The sequence below is a fragment of the Triticum urartu genome, unplaced genomic scaffold (genome assembly GCF_003073215.2).
Source record: "Triticum urartu cultivar G1812 unplaced genomic scaffold, Tu2.1 TuUngrouped_contig_317, whole genome shotgun sequence".
NCBI classification, from domain to species: Eukaryota; Viridiplantae; Streptophyta; class Magnoliopsida; order Poales; family Poaceae; genus Triticum; species Triticum urartu.
In genome coordinates, this window is record NW_024113690.1 from 13,364 (window position 1) to 26,126 (window position 12,763).

The window sequence follows — 12,763 nt, forward strand, 5'->3', positions numbered from 1 at the left end:
TCTTTGTCAAGCCACCTTCTATGGCCCATGAACATGGTTTTCCTACTGACCTTTTTTGATAGCTGCCGAAAAGATGTGTCATCCATACATTTAACACAATCGCACTGTCCATGGCACGCCTATCCGAAGATATATCTATAACCCAGATAGTCATGAACGGTCGTGAGCAATGCTGCTCTCATGTGAAAATAATTTCCTGTGCTAGCATCCCAGGTTTTCACCCCTTCGGGCTTCCATAATATTTCTAACTCCTCCTTCAATAGCTCAATATATTTGTTGATATCATTGCTAGGTTGGACTGGCCCTTAAATTAGCACAACCATGTGTATGTACTTTTGTTTCATGCAGAGCCAGGGTGGGAGGTTGTAAATCCATACAAATACGGGCCATGTACTATGTGTGCTACTCTAGTTGCCAAATGGATTTAGTCCATCACTACTGACACCCAACCTGGGGTTTCTTGGTTCTGCTGTGAATTCCGGTTCGAAATTGTCTAGTAATTTCCACTGACAACCATCTACAATATGTCTCAGAATGCCATCACTTTTAGACTTTCTAGTGTTGTGCCAAGTCATGTTCTTTGCCTCCTTTGGGTCAGCGAAATAACAATGCAAGCGAGGAATCAACAGAAGGTACCATACAACCTTCCGAGGTTCCTTCTTTCCAGGCTTGTATCGGGGTTGGTTGCAAGTTGGACACTCTATTTTGTTCTCATACTCATTTAGATATAAGATGCAATCATTTATGCATGCGTGATATCTTACATGTGGCAAATCAATCGGACACAGAATCTTCTTTGCCTCATCGACACTGCGAGGCAAAAAATTCCCCTTGGGCAAAACTTTGTGTAAATATTCCAATGTAGCATCCAGACTTGCATATGTGCTCTTGAATCTTGCCTTGATGTCCAGAAGTTTGAGTGTGATGTGCAAGTGCTATTTCTGGGATTGCAACCTTCATACAGTGGAGTTTTCGTGTCTATTTCGAATTGCGCCAACTTTACAGCCTCTTTAATAGCATCTCTCTCGCTTGTTGTCTTCTTCCGAAGCAGATCTTTGACATGAGGATCTTGTAGCATTGTAGCCAACGACATATCCTGCGTGACAGTCTCATGATCCTCTTCATGTTCGGGTGGCATTTCATCATTTCCTCCTCCATGCGCATGTTCATTGTTTCCTCCTTCTGGTGGCTCTGCTTGTTCATCGCCAGAGTTTTCTGCGTCATTGTTTCCTCCATCATCACTAACATCCTCCTCACCATGCTTTGGCCACCGTGTATCACCTGCAACGAAACTGCGACGAAGCACGTGCGCCAGCACGCTGCCTTTGAACGGGTTGTGCAAAACTCCATTTTCGCATGTCAAACATGGACATAATATGTGCACTTCACCCTTTTGTATCATATTTGCCACCGTGAAATTGAGAAAGCCCTTCACACTTCGATCCATATTGAATCTTTCGATAGGCAATAGCGCTGCAAAGGTAAAAGTACAAAAATAATTAAATATATTACCAATGAAGGCATAAATAATTGGCGTGACCTTTACTAAAAAAGGGACATATTCAGTGCTAGAAATTTGACAAAACAGAAATGAATCAACGTTTCGCCAAAACATTGGCAACTCTCTAGACATTGCTTGCAAAATGAAACTCCGCACAAGATAATAATTCACGAGCAATGCAATTTCTATAGCTAGCAACTAATGACACACACATCCATCACATATCCATCCAAATTAACGAGAAGTTCAGTCTATTTTACCTCATCAAAGGTGTGGGAGAGGGGGTCGGCCGACTGTACCTAAGTTGGAGCGCCATTAATGGAGTGTGGTGGAAATTTTAATGCAAGCATGTGTGTTTGAGTGGGTGGAGAAGAGAACTAGCATAGTGAGTGAGAGAGTGTGAAGGCTAGCAACATGCTAGCTAGATCTAATTAAATACCTACTTAAGAAATCATGAGAAAGAATTTGGCTTTTTTCTCAAGAATAAGGGAAGAGAGAGGGGAGGAAGAGGAAAGAAAGAGGAAGAAGGATAAAAATATCTAAATGGATGCTAGGTCACATGTGATTAGTGTTGCGACGTAATTACTGTCGTGCGAGAAATAAGGAACGCCATTACAATTCTATATATATATATATATCCCTGGCGTTCGGGTAATGCTCACGCCGGTGTTATGCTCGCCTCAAAATATACTGCTGGTGTAACTTACTCGGAGACGCCATAGCTATTACGGTTAGTGCTGGCGTAGGGCACTTTGGCTACGCCAGCAGTAAGTTAGGCCAGGTCAGAACATTGGGACCCACATACAGGTGGCGTTCTCTAAAATTCCTATGCCCTATGGTGATTTCTTGCTCAACGTTTGCACTTTCTTACCAACTCTTGTACAAGTTAGGTTCAGCGTTGTTCTGACGATTAAGATTTCTCTGTTTGATGGTTTTTAAAATACAATAGCTATGGCGTACGAAATAGCCTGGCGCCACTACTATTTGAAAAAAAAATAGTGTTGGCGTTGATGAAAACCGGCGCGTCACTAACGAAAGTTGTGTCTAGCACTTTTTCCATTAGTACAAGTGGTTGTATATATGGTGTACACTCACTCACTGTATTTGCAACTGTGGGTGATGGTCGTTCTTCATCCTGCAACAGTCGGTGTCCTTTTCTCAAAACAACTATCATCTCAGTTTCTGGATTAAGAGTGAGTATTGTCCACCCGATGAAAAGTACAATTAAGTAGCTCGTCCATAAGAAGTAACAAATCTACGAAAAAATCAGCATGAACTTTGATAAAAATTGGATATATCAAGTACCCGAAATTAAGTGAACGTTTCGCGACAACATTGGCACTCGTTACGAATACTTGCATCATGAAAAAAATATTGTACCATATATTGATCCATATGTAGTACATAGTCCTCTGGCACAAGCAATCAAATTTAAGAAGTCTACTTCCAAAGATTCAATGGTACTCCCTCCATCTCATAATATAAGAGCATTTTTCACACTACACTAGTGTCAAAAACGCTCTTATATTATGGGACGAAGGGAGTACATCATATAACAAATTTTAACTACACTAACAAAATGTTGCTAATGTACAAGTACAATAATGAGAACTAAAATCTCCATTAACACAGAGAAGGGGGTGTGCTTACCGGGGTGGATTCGGACGATGGCCAGGACGAGGCCGAGGACGACGGCGGAGGCGAACGACGAGTTGGGCGGAGACGCGGGCGACATTGGATGCGGAGGAAGGCGCGGGCAACGGTCACCGGAAAATAGTTGGAGGTAGCGTTGCATCACGAGACCGACAAACTTCAAGGCGGTGATGGGGAAGATTGGGTCTGCAACACCGTTCGAGGCGGCGGACTGCAACCTCGCCCTCATCGGTGGCGATGGACGACGCCACGACGCTGGCGAGAGAGAGACGGGGGAGAAAGATATGTGTCTGGATGGATAAGATCAGACTGTCTGCGAGGTGGAAAAGGTCACGTATAGAGTGACGAGCGACATATAGCGCCTTCAACAGCTATATATGCGTGGTAGGTGGCAGATAGCTGCGGCGGGTGCCCGATAGTACCCATCACTGCAGACTTTGATAAATTTTGAAACCATCAGGCACGAGTACCCAGATATAGCTGTCGCGGTCGCTTGGAAGCACCCGCCACTGCTTGGTGAGGAACCGCTGGCGGGCACATCTATATGCCCGTCAGTGTTGCTTCTCGCCCATGAAGAATTAGCGAGCGTATAATAGTGGCGGGTCCTCAAACGAGCCCTCCTGACAGCGCCCGCCACTCAGTAGAGGCCACCTGTAAGGTTTTCCCCAATAGTGATGGGCCTACCCCATAGGTATTCCCCAGTCAGCCGTTGGGGTAGGGTTGTTGCGCACACGCGCCATCATGTCTCAAGGGCACGGGGCACGTGGCGCGATGACAATGCCGCAGACATTTTGCATCCGACCAGCCAGATGACTATAAGTATTTCCCTTAAGATAATTCTTTTCAAGAAAATAGACTTGCACACTTAAAATACACTCTAACCTACAGCAAACCTATTACGACCAGCCAACCTTTCCAGCCTCCGCCATCACCACCTCCTCCAAATCCACCCCTTCCCATCCCAGCCGCCGCCGCCACCACCACCACCAAGGGCAAGCGGGATGGCCGGTAAGGGAGGCAAGAAGTCCCAGTCCGCTGTGGAAAAGAATTCTATGAGACCAGGTCTCACGCAAGACCCATCCTGATAAATGATACGTGGCATTCATAAATCACAAAGCATCCCTCACCCCCCACTTAAAATCAAGGAAAAAAAATTAAATGCTTTGTGATTTGTGAATGTCACGTGTCATTCATCAGGACGGGTCTCACCTGCTAACGGTGAGACCTGATCTTATATAATATTTTTCCGTCCGCTCTTCGGTACACCTGTGCGTGCGGAGAGGAAATCGAGGGGTTGGCCGCGGGCACGGAGCATACCAGGAAATGCGAGGAAGCGAAGAAGGCGGCCCAGGCGGCGAAGGCTCGTGAGCTGGCGGCCCAGAGGGCGCGGGAGTTGGAGCTGAAGGCCGCGCGTAGGGGCCGCGATTAAACAACTCAGGTACAGAATCCGGTTCCGTTCACCCTTCCAAAATTAGCTCAGATTGACTGCAGATCCCGAAATTAGGGCAGATTGACTGGTGATTTGGACGATTTTGGACGGGGTTCTGACGCAATTATTAGAGCAAGATTTATAGTAATCCAATGGCAGATATGGACGGGAGCGCTGACTGCGCCAAGTTGTTAGAAATTAAAGGGCTTTTACTAGCGAATTAAGTAGTGCTGTATTTGTTAACTGCAAAATTGGGTGGGAATAAAGTAGTCGTGCTGAATTAGAGGGATTTTACTAGCGAATTAAGTAGGTAGTACTGTATTTGTTGTGCTGGATTAGAGAGATTTTACTAGCAAATTAAGTAAGTACTCCCTCCGTTCCAAATTAGTTGACTTGGATTTATCTAGATACGGATGTATCTAACACTAAAATATGTCTAGATATATTCGTATCTAACAAATCTGAGTCAACTAATTGGCAACGGCGGGAGTAGTACTGTACTTGTGAACTGCAAGTATGGACATTTTCTCACAGCAGAACAGGCAATTTAGTATTATACAAAATGTTAATGCTCATATAAGTCTGCTCATGTGTGCTAAGATTGCGTAAGCAAATTTCCAATGCCTGTTGATATGTGCTAAGATTTTCAGTTACAGCAAAAAAAAAGTACTCGTTTTAGCTTTTCCTGGCAATCTGGTACAGGCACAAATATGCAAAACTCTTAGGCCTAACAAATATGCAAAGCTATTGAGCTTTGGAGGCCTAATAAACCGGAAAGGAGGGAGTATATAGACCAACTCTCCTGTGCAATCAGGATTTTACTCGTATCCTATGCTAGCTGTGGTGATGCTTCCTGTTTTATACCTTCAGTGTAGTAGTAGCCCAACCAATTATCAAAGAATAATAAGTAGTGACAATACAGTCTCTTATATCACAGAAAAGAAAACCTGCCAAGTAAAAAAGACGGTCAGAATGCACCTTAAATCATTGCATACTATAAATTTTCTCCTAGATAATTTGATCATATACATAAACTAATTACTATGCATTGCAGCAAAGGCAGGCATCAAGGGCAGGGGAAGAACAAAACAGCAAGTGTTGTATCATGGCGAAATAAAGCACAATGTCAGGAGATTCATCTGTTCTACTGATATAATGTACTCCTTTGAACATATTATGTCTTGCCTATTTTGAACTCCTATGAACATATTACTTCACATATTACCTGCCGTGCTCACATATTACCTGTCTGCTATGTGCATGCTCATGTGATATTCTGCGATGGTCAAGTTCTCTTGTTGAATTTTTTTATCAAACCTATCAACAATAGAATCCAGAAGGTGCTTCTTGTGAAGCTAATTACAAGCTCACCATAATACAAGTATCTTTTGATAACACACCGTTTGGAGGTTGATGATGAGGCCCACCATTAGACATTGGCATTGGGATACCCAAATGTTGTTGTTGGCAGGTCATGGTATTCAGGCTGGGGATCAAAGCGGAATATTGGCCTGTCCGTGGCAACAAGCATGCAGCCCCTTTGTCCCGCTCTCGGTTTTCCCCAAAATTTGGTAGCGTTCTACCCCTGCTCAACCCTTCGTCCCGCTCTAGGGAAAGAAAGAAGAACAGCGGCACGTGGTGAGGAGATGAGAAGCGAAGCAACTCGAGGTCCATGGTGGCACAAGCGAGCACGGATCCCACCGCCGTCTGCCCGTCTCCCTCTTCCCCTTCACTCTCTACCTTGCGGGTTCCTGGCCGTGGAGATTGGCGGTGTCCTGCTGCTCGCCAGATAGATCCAGAAGAGGTGGGGCTCGACAGCTCAACAGCTATGTACTGCGGTGAGGACGGTGCTCGGCAGTGTCACACTGGTCCGTGGTCGCCGTCATGGGCCTCATCCCTTGCTCGGACGGACGCCAGCAATGGTTGTCGCCCGGAGGCAACCTCGAGCATTCCATCCATCCTCCCACACGTCGCCGTTGTTGGCCTCATCGCTTGCCTGGACGGACGCGAGCAGAGGACACACATTGTCTGCCCGTCGTGCTTCGGCACTCCTGGCGGCAACAAGGATGCGCGGCCGAAAGGCTCATAACAGGTTTGTGTGCGACCGCGACTCCCATGGCCTCCCGGCGCTGCTATGTAATGCCCACCATCCAAACAAGAATTAGCATTGGTCAATATCCATGAATTCCATGCGGCAAATGCATAAACATCCAAACAGCAAAATTCAGGATGTATCTCAATATCAATGTCTGGTGATTTGATATTGAAGCCAATTCTTTCCAAGGCCTTGAATGTCTACATCCAAACGGAGCACAAGAGAGTTTTCTGGTCAAAAAGAACTATAGATACCCATCAATGAATAAAAATTAGTCAAATTTGGCCTATTGAAGACTTTGAGCTTGCATATTGTGAGACTACTTCAATTACTCTATCGGAGAGTATGAATTTGCGTATTGAGAGACCACTTCAATTACTCGATTTTCTTTGTGAGAAGACTGAGTTTTCTTGTCCATAAGAACTGGAATTACCCATCAATCAATAGAGAATGGTCAAATTTGGCCTATTGGACTATGGGTTGGCATATTGTGAGACTCCTTCAAATACTCTATTTTCTTTGTGTGCGTGTTTTTGATTGAGTACTGATGTGTATCAGAGTGCCAGACATCAAGTGATTTGGCCGTGGGCATATAAACCTGGTACTGCTAGCTGAAGATACCACCCAATAACCATTCCTATTCAAGTAGTAGTATTAGTACCAAAAATAGTATACACAAAATTATTTCAACAACATACGTCTCGTAGGAACTATATTAGACAGACAGGTTGGGCCACCTAGCTTGGCCCGGACAAGATGAGTAAAAGGAAGCAAACGGCTCTAGTGTGTACTCTATAGGGTGAAAACAATTCAGAAAACAAAGATGGCGGTAGTTGGGCCACTCCAGCACTTTGGTGCGGAGAATCTAATGTAGAGGCTTCCTAATTTGCGTCAAAACCCAACCATCTATGATATTGATGTATCCATTACAAACAATCAAGCAAACAGACTGGGAACAAATTAAAAAATGCTATCACAAAGAATCAAAGCAAACCGTGCAGGAAGGAATTCAACAATGCTATCACAAACAATCAAAGCAAACCATGGGGAAAGGAATTCAGCAATGAGACTGAGCATACCTCATCTAGTTGCACATATTTGAGGTGAAGGAGGAAACGCCAACACACCTCATGCTGGCCTGCATATAATAAAACTCTGTGAGGCTCATCGCATAACTAAAGATTTCAATACAATATGATAAAATAATTAAGCTACCCTCCTAATTATACATCTGTATTGTTAATATGAACTTCGAAGTACTAGTCAGATTCAATGCGCCGCGTTAGCTTTGAGGGCAAATAATGTCACAGAAATTGGAAATTTTCGAACATGCTTTAACGGAGAGAAAAGCAAATATTACAACCACAGCTACACCTCCTGTTTATATAAGGTCAGGTTACAGCAGGGCAATAGAAATGTTTAACAGACACAACTATATTTCCAATGATGAACAACAATGGTTCCTGTTTTTATAACAGACACAACAATATGCAATATGTTACAACAACAACACAAAATACAAGACTAATACAGAACTGCACATTTTATTAACACGGAAGCCATAAATACTTAAACATGAGTGATAAGAACGTGCATCACTCCCAAACGAGTTCAGAAATCATGAGATAAAAATATGGGTACTCCCTTCGATCCTATTACTTGTCGCGACAAGTAATATGGATCGGAGGGAGTAGTTTATTTTGCAATGATGGAGAATATTTTTTTTTCGAAACGGCTGATGGAGAATAATAGGCATGCAGAACTAAAACAACTAAGTTTCTATCATGATCTACCACGCGCATTCAGCCATGTAAAAAATCCCCGCAAAAAATACATGTCCAACATATACAACTATGAGCTCTTTGGTTCAAAGAAGATGTTGGTAGGGGAATTTCCTTTGGTGCCACTATTCATCCATTTGGTTCAAATGAATAGAGAGCAGGGGGGAATGGAGGAATTTCTTTGGATACCAGTTTCAAAGAAAAATTGCAGGAACCATCTGGACCTCATTTTTCAAACTCCTACTACCGAAATCTTGAACAACATACGTCTCGTAGAAACTATATTAGACAGGCATAGGCTGGGCCACCCAGCTTGGCCCGGACAAGATGAGTAAAAGGAAGCAAACAGCTCTAGTGTGTACACTGGGGTGAAAACAATACAGAAAACAAAGATGGTGGTAGTTGGGCCTCTCCATCACTTTGGTCTGGAGAATCTAAGGTAGAGGCTTCCTAATTTGTGTCAAAACCCAACCATCTATGATATTGATGGATCCATTGCAAACAATCAAGCAAACAAAGTGGGAAGGAATTCGACAATGCTATCATAAACAATCAAAGCAAACCGTGCGGAAAGGAATTCAACAATGAGACTGAGCATACCTCATCTAGTTGCACATATTTGAGGTGAAGGAGGAAACACCATCACGCCTCGTGCTAGCTTGCATATAATAACATTCTGTGAGGCTCATCGCATAAATAAAGATTTCAACACAACATGATAAAATAATTAAGCTACCCTCCTATACTTCTATATAGTTAATATGAACTTCAAACTGCTAGTCAGATTCGATGCACCTCATTTGCTTTTGAGGCAAAATAATGTCACAGAAATTGGAAAAATTTAACCATGCTTTAACAGAGAGAAAAAAGCAAATATTCACAGCTAGACCACCTGTTTATATAAGGTCAGGTTATACAAAAGGGCCATAGAGATGTTTAACAGACAACTATATTTCCAATGATGAACGTGGAAGTTGTATAACAGATACAACTATACGCAACATGTAATAACAAGAAAAAATGGTGACTGTCAACTCATGAAACGATGGAAACATACATCTGCTATGCTAATACCTACAGCATATTGCTCCTAACTTTTCTATCTACCAAGTGGTACGGCTACATCTATATAAACAAAAAAATAACTGAAGACACGGCCCTTCTTACACTTTTAGGGTAAAAGTAACACAAAATAAAATACTAACACAGAACTGCACATTTCATTAGCACCGAAGCCATAAATACTTGAACATGAGTGGTAAGAATGTGCATCGCTCCCAAACCAGTTCATAAATCAAGAGATAAAAATATGAGTGGTTTATTTTGCAATGATGGAAAATAATAGGCACGTAGAACTAAAATGACCAAGTTCCTACAACTGTCACACTTACTCTGCAATGTAGAACATCCCCGCAAAAACCATCTGGACCTCATTTTCCAAACTCCTACTACCGAGGTCTTTAATTGCATAATAGCGTCCTAGATTTGACCACATTTTTATTAATAATCCCGAGTTTTGTGAACCAAATATCGTTGACAAAATTCCTATGTTTTCTTATCACACGCATTTCTACCTTATTCTTGTGTCTATTCCTACATATCATCAGAACAAAACATGCCCTTACATTTTAAAGAATTAACACTATAATAAATATATTTTTTAATGAGGAACATTAGAAGTATGATATTCAAAACTTATTTTCCCATGATGTAGAATCATATCGTAATATATATAAAGCTTGTACAATTATGTCTTAATAAACTTATTATTTTCTCATAATGTAAAATCATAAGACATCTACAGCATAGAGTCAAGTTTCAATTGTACAATATCAACACAGTTATGTACTCCCTCGGTTCATAATTATAAGATGTTTTGGATATTCCAATATAGACTACATACAGACAGAAATGAATGAACAAACACACTAAAATGTGTCTCTATCCATCCTATTTACAAAAAAGTTAGAACATCTTATATTTGTGAAGGGAGGGAGTAGTATATTATACTAGTCGCCGTGATAACATACATGTACAAACATCATCTTGTTCAACGATGTGTAGTTTCTCACTGATGTACAATCATAAAACATCTACAACACATATACCTAAATTTTAATAAATATTATAGTTCTATAATAATAATTGTACAATGCTAACATAGTTATATGGTTAATTTAGCTAGTTACTTGTAACACCCCGGATATGATTTTCCTAATATGTAATCCAACTCTTGCCGTTTCCGGCCTTAAGTTATTTTATTTTCTCGGGTTCGGGTTCTTTGTCTCCATGTGTTGTTATCATTGTCATGCATCTCATATCATGTCATCATGTGCATTGCATTTGCATACGTGTTCATCTCATGCATTCGAGCATTTTCCCTGTTGTCCGTTTTGCATTCCGGCGCTTCGTTCTCCTCCGGTGGTCATTTCTACCTTTCTTTCGTGTGTGGGGATTAAACATTTCCGGATTGGACCGAGACTTGCCAAGCGGCCTTGGTTTACTACCGGTAGACCGCCTGTCAAGTTTCGTACCATTTGGACTTCGTTTGATGCTCCAACGGTTAACCGAGGGACCGAAAAGGCCTCGTGTGTGTTGCAGCCCAACACCCCTCCAATTTGGCCCAAAACCCACCAAAACCTTCTCCATCATCTAGAGCGTTCGATCACGATCGCGTGGCCGAAAACCGCACCTCATTTGGACACTCCTAGCTCCCTCTATGCCTATATAAAGTCACCCCCGAAAATCTCCTTCTCCTTCCCCCGTCCAAACCCTAGATCCATCTCCACCCGCGCCGCCGGACCCGCCGGGCCGGACATTGTCCGCACCCGCGCCCGCCACCGCCACGTGCGCGACCCATTGGGTCGCGCGCCCCCCCACTTCGCCATGCCGCCGGCCCGGGAGGCCCAGGAGGGGCCCCCGAGGCCGTTGTCTCCCGCCGCCGCCCGGGGCCATCTTCCCGGCCGGCCGCCACCGGACGTCCCTCCGCCGCCCGCCGCCCTCACCGGCGCGCGCCGCTCCGGCTACCGGTGCCCGCCGCCTCGGCCGCCGCGCCCGCGCCGCCTCGCCTCTCCGGCGCCGCCACCCCGCCGCCTCGGCAAGCTCCGGCGAGCGCCGCCCGCCGCCTCCACCGCCCGCAGCTCCGACCTCACCCGCCGCCACCATCATCTACAGTAATTCCGGCGGGATCCGCTTCCGCCTCGGGAAGCGTGCCGGCTGGATCTGGATCTGAGATTCGTCTCGGGTTGACTTTTTTGCCCGAAACCCTAATTATTTGGCTATGTTCATCGCATCGTAACTTTGCATCCGTAGCTCCGTTTTGGACATATAGCATATCAAAATGTTCGTCTCAGAGAGCACATCATTTCATATCATTGCATCATTTTCATTTGAGTTCATCTTGATGCCCGAAATGCTGTTAGAAGAATGCTATTTGAGAAAATTGTCAGATCTGCTGCTCCAATTAGAGATTTGTTATTTTTGCCATGATTAATGTGTGCATGATATGCCCTTGAGCTCTACATGTGTTTTGTTATATGTTTTGTCATCTATCCAGAGGTGCATCCCATATATTTTTGTGATGTGTGTGGTGACTAGCACAAGCTTGCAAAGTGGAGCATTCGTTAATGCTGATTTCAGGGACTTAGCATTTCCACTAAGTCATTGGACTGTTTATCTCATTATGCCATATGTTCATGTTGTTTCCTAGTGATCCGTGCCTCTTTTGAGGATGATCAGTAAGTATGTTTTGCTAATCTTGTAGTGCTCTATCCATCCATATCTTTGTTTGCAATTATGGAGCACCCTAGCTTGAGTCAATCGAGCTCTACTTTTGTCATTTCGTGAATCTGGGCAGATTGTCTACTTGTTAGCAATTTTGCCGAGGATGTTGTAGTTGATCCGTGCATACTATGTTATTGTTCTTGCCATGTCTAGCTTGTATTTTGTGTATTCTTGATGGGTGTATGCTTAGATTGTCATGACTTGCTCTGTAGTTAGTGCATCGAGCTCGTAAACATGCCTACTTGATATCTATTTCAGCATGCTCCAGTTTTCACTAAGTCTGTGATCTGATTATGTTTTTGCCATGTTCACATGCTTGCAAATGTATTTTCTGATTCCTTTTGGCTCAAGGTCACTAAGGGACTTTTGTTAAGCTCTTTGAGTAGCTCCATGCCATGCTTTACTTTGCCATGTTCAGGTCCTGTAGCATATTATTTTCATGCTCCAAAGTGTGCTATCTGATCTGAAATTCCAGACAAGTGTTAATTTCACTAAGTCTGAAATCTGTTTACCAAATGCAT

The 12,763-nt window shown here is 43.3% G+C and overlaps 1 long non-coding RNA gene across 1 annotated transcript; it reads left to right on the forward strand.

Annotated features, from left to right (window-relative positions):
• The first annotated feature begins 4,190 nt into the window (after nucleotides 1–4,190).
• On the forward strand, nucleotides 4,191–5,822 carry LOC125527182. Its single transcript, XR_007291992.1, has 2 exons — nucleotides 4,191–4,592; nucleotides 5,638–5,822. It is a non-coding gene; the product is annotated as an uncharacterized LOC125527182 (long non-coding RNA).
• The last annotated feature ends 6,941 nt before the right edge of the window (nucleotides 5,823–12,763 follow it).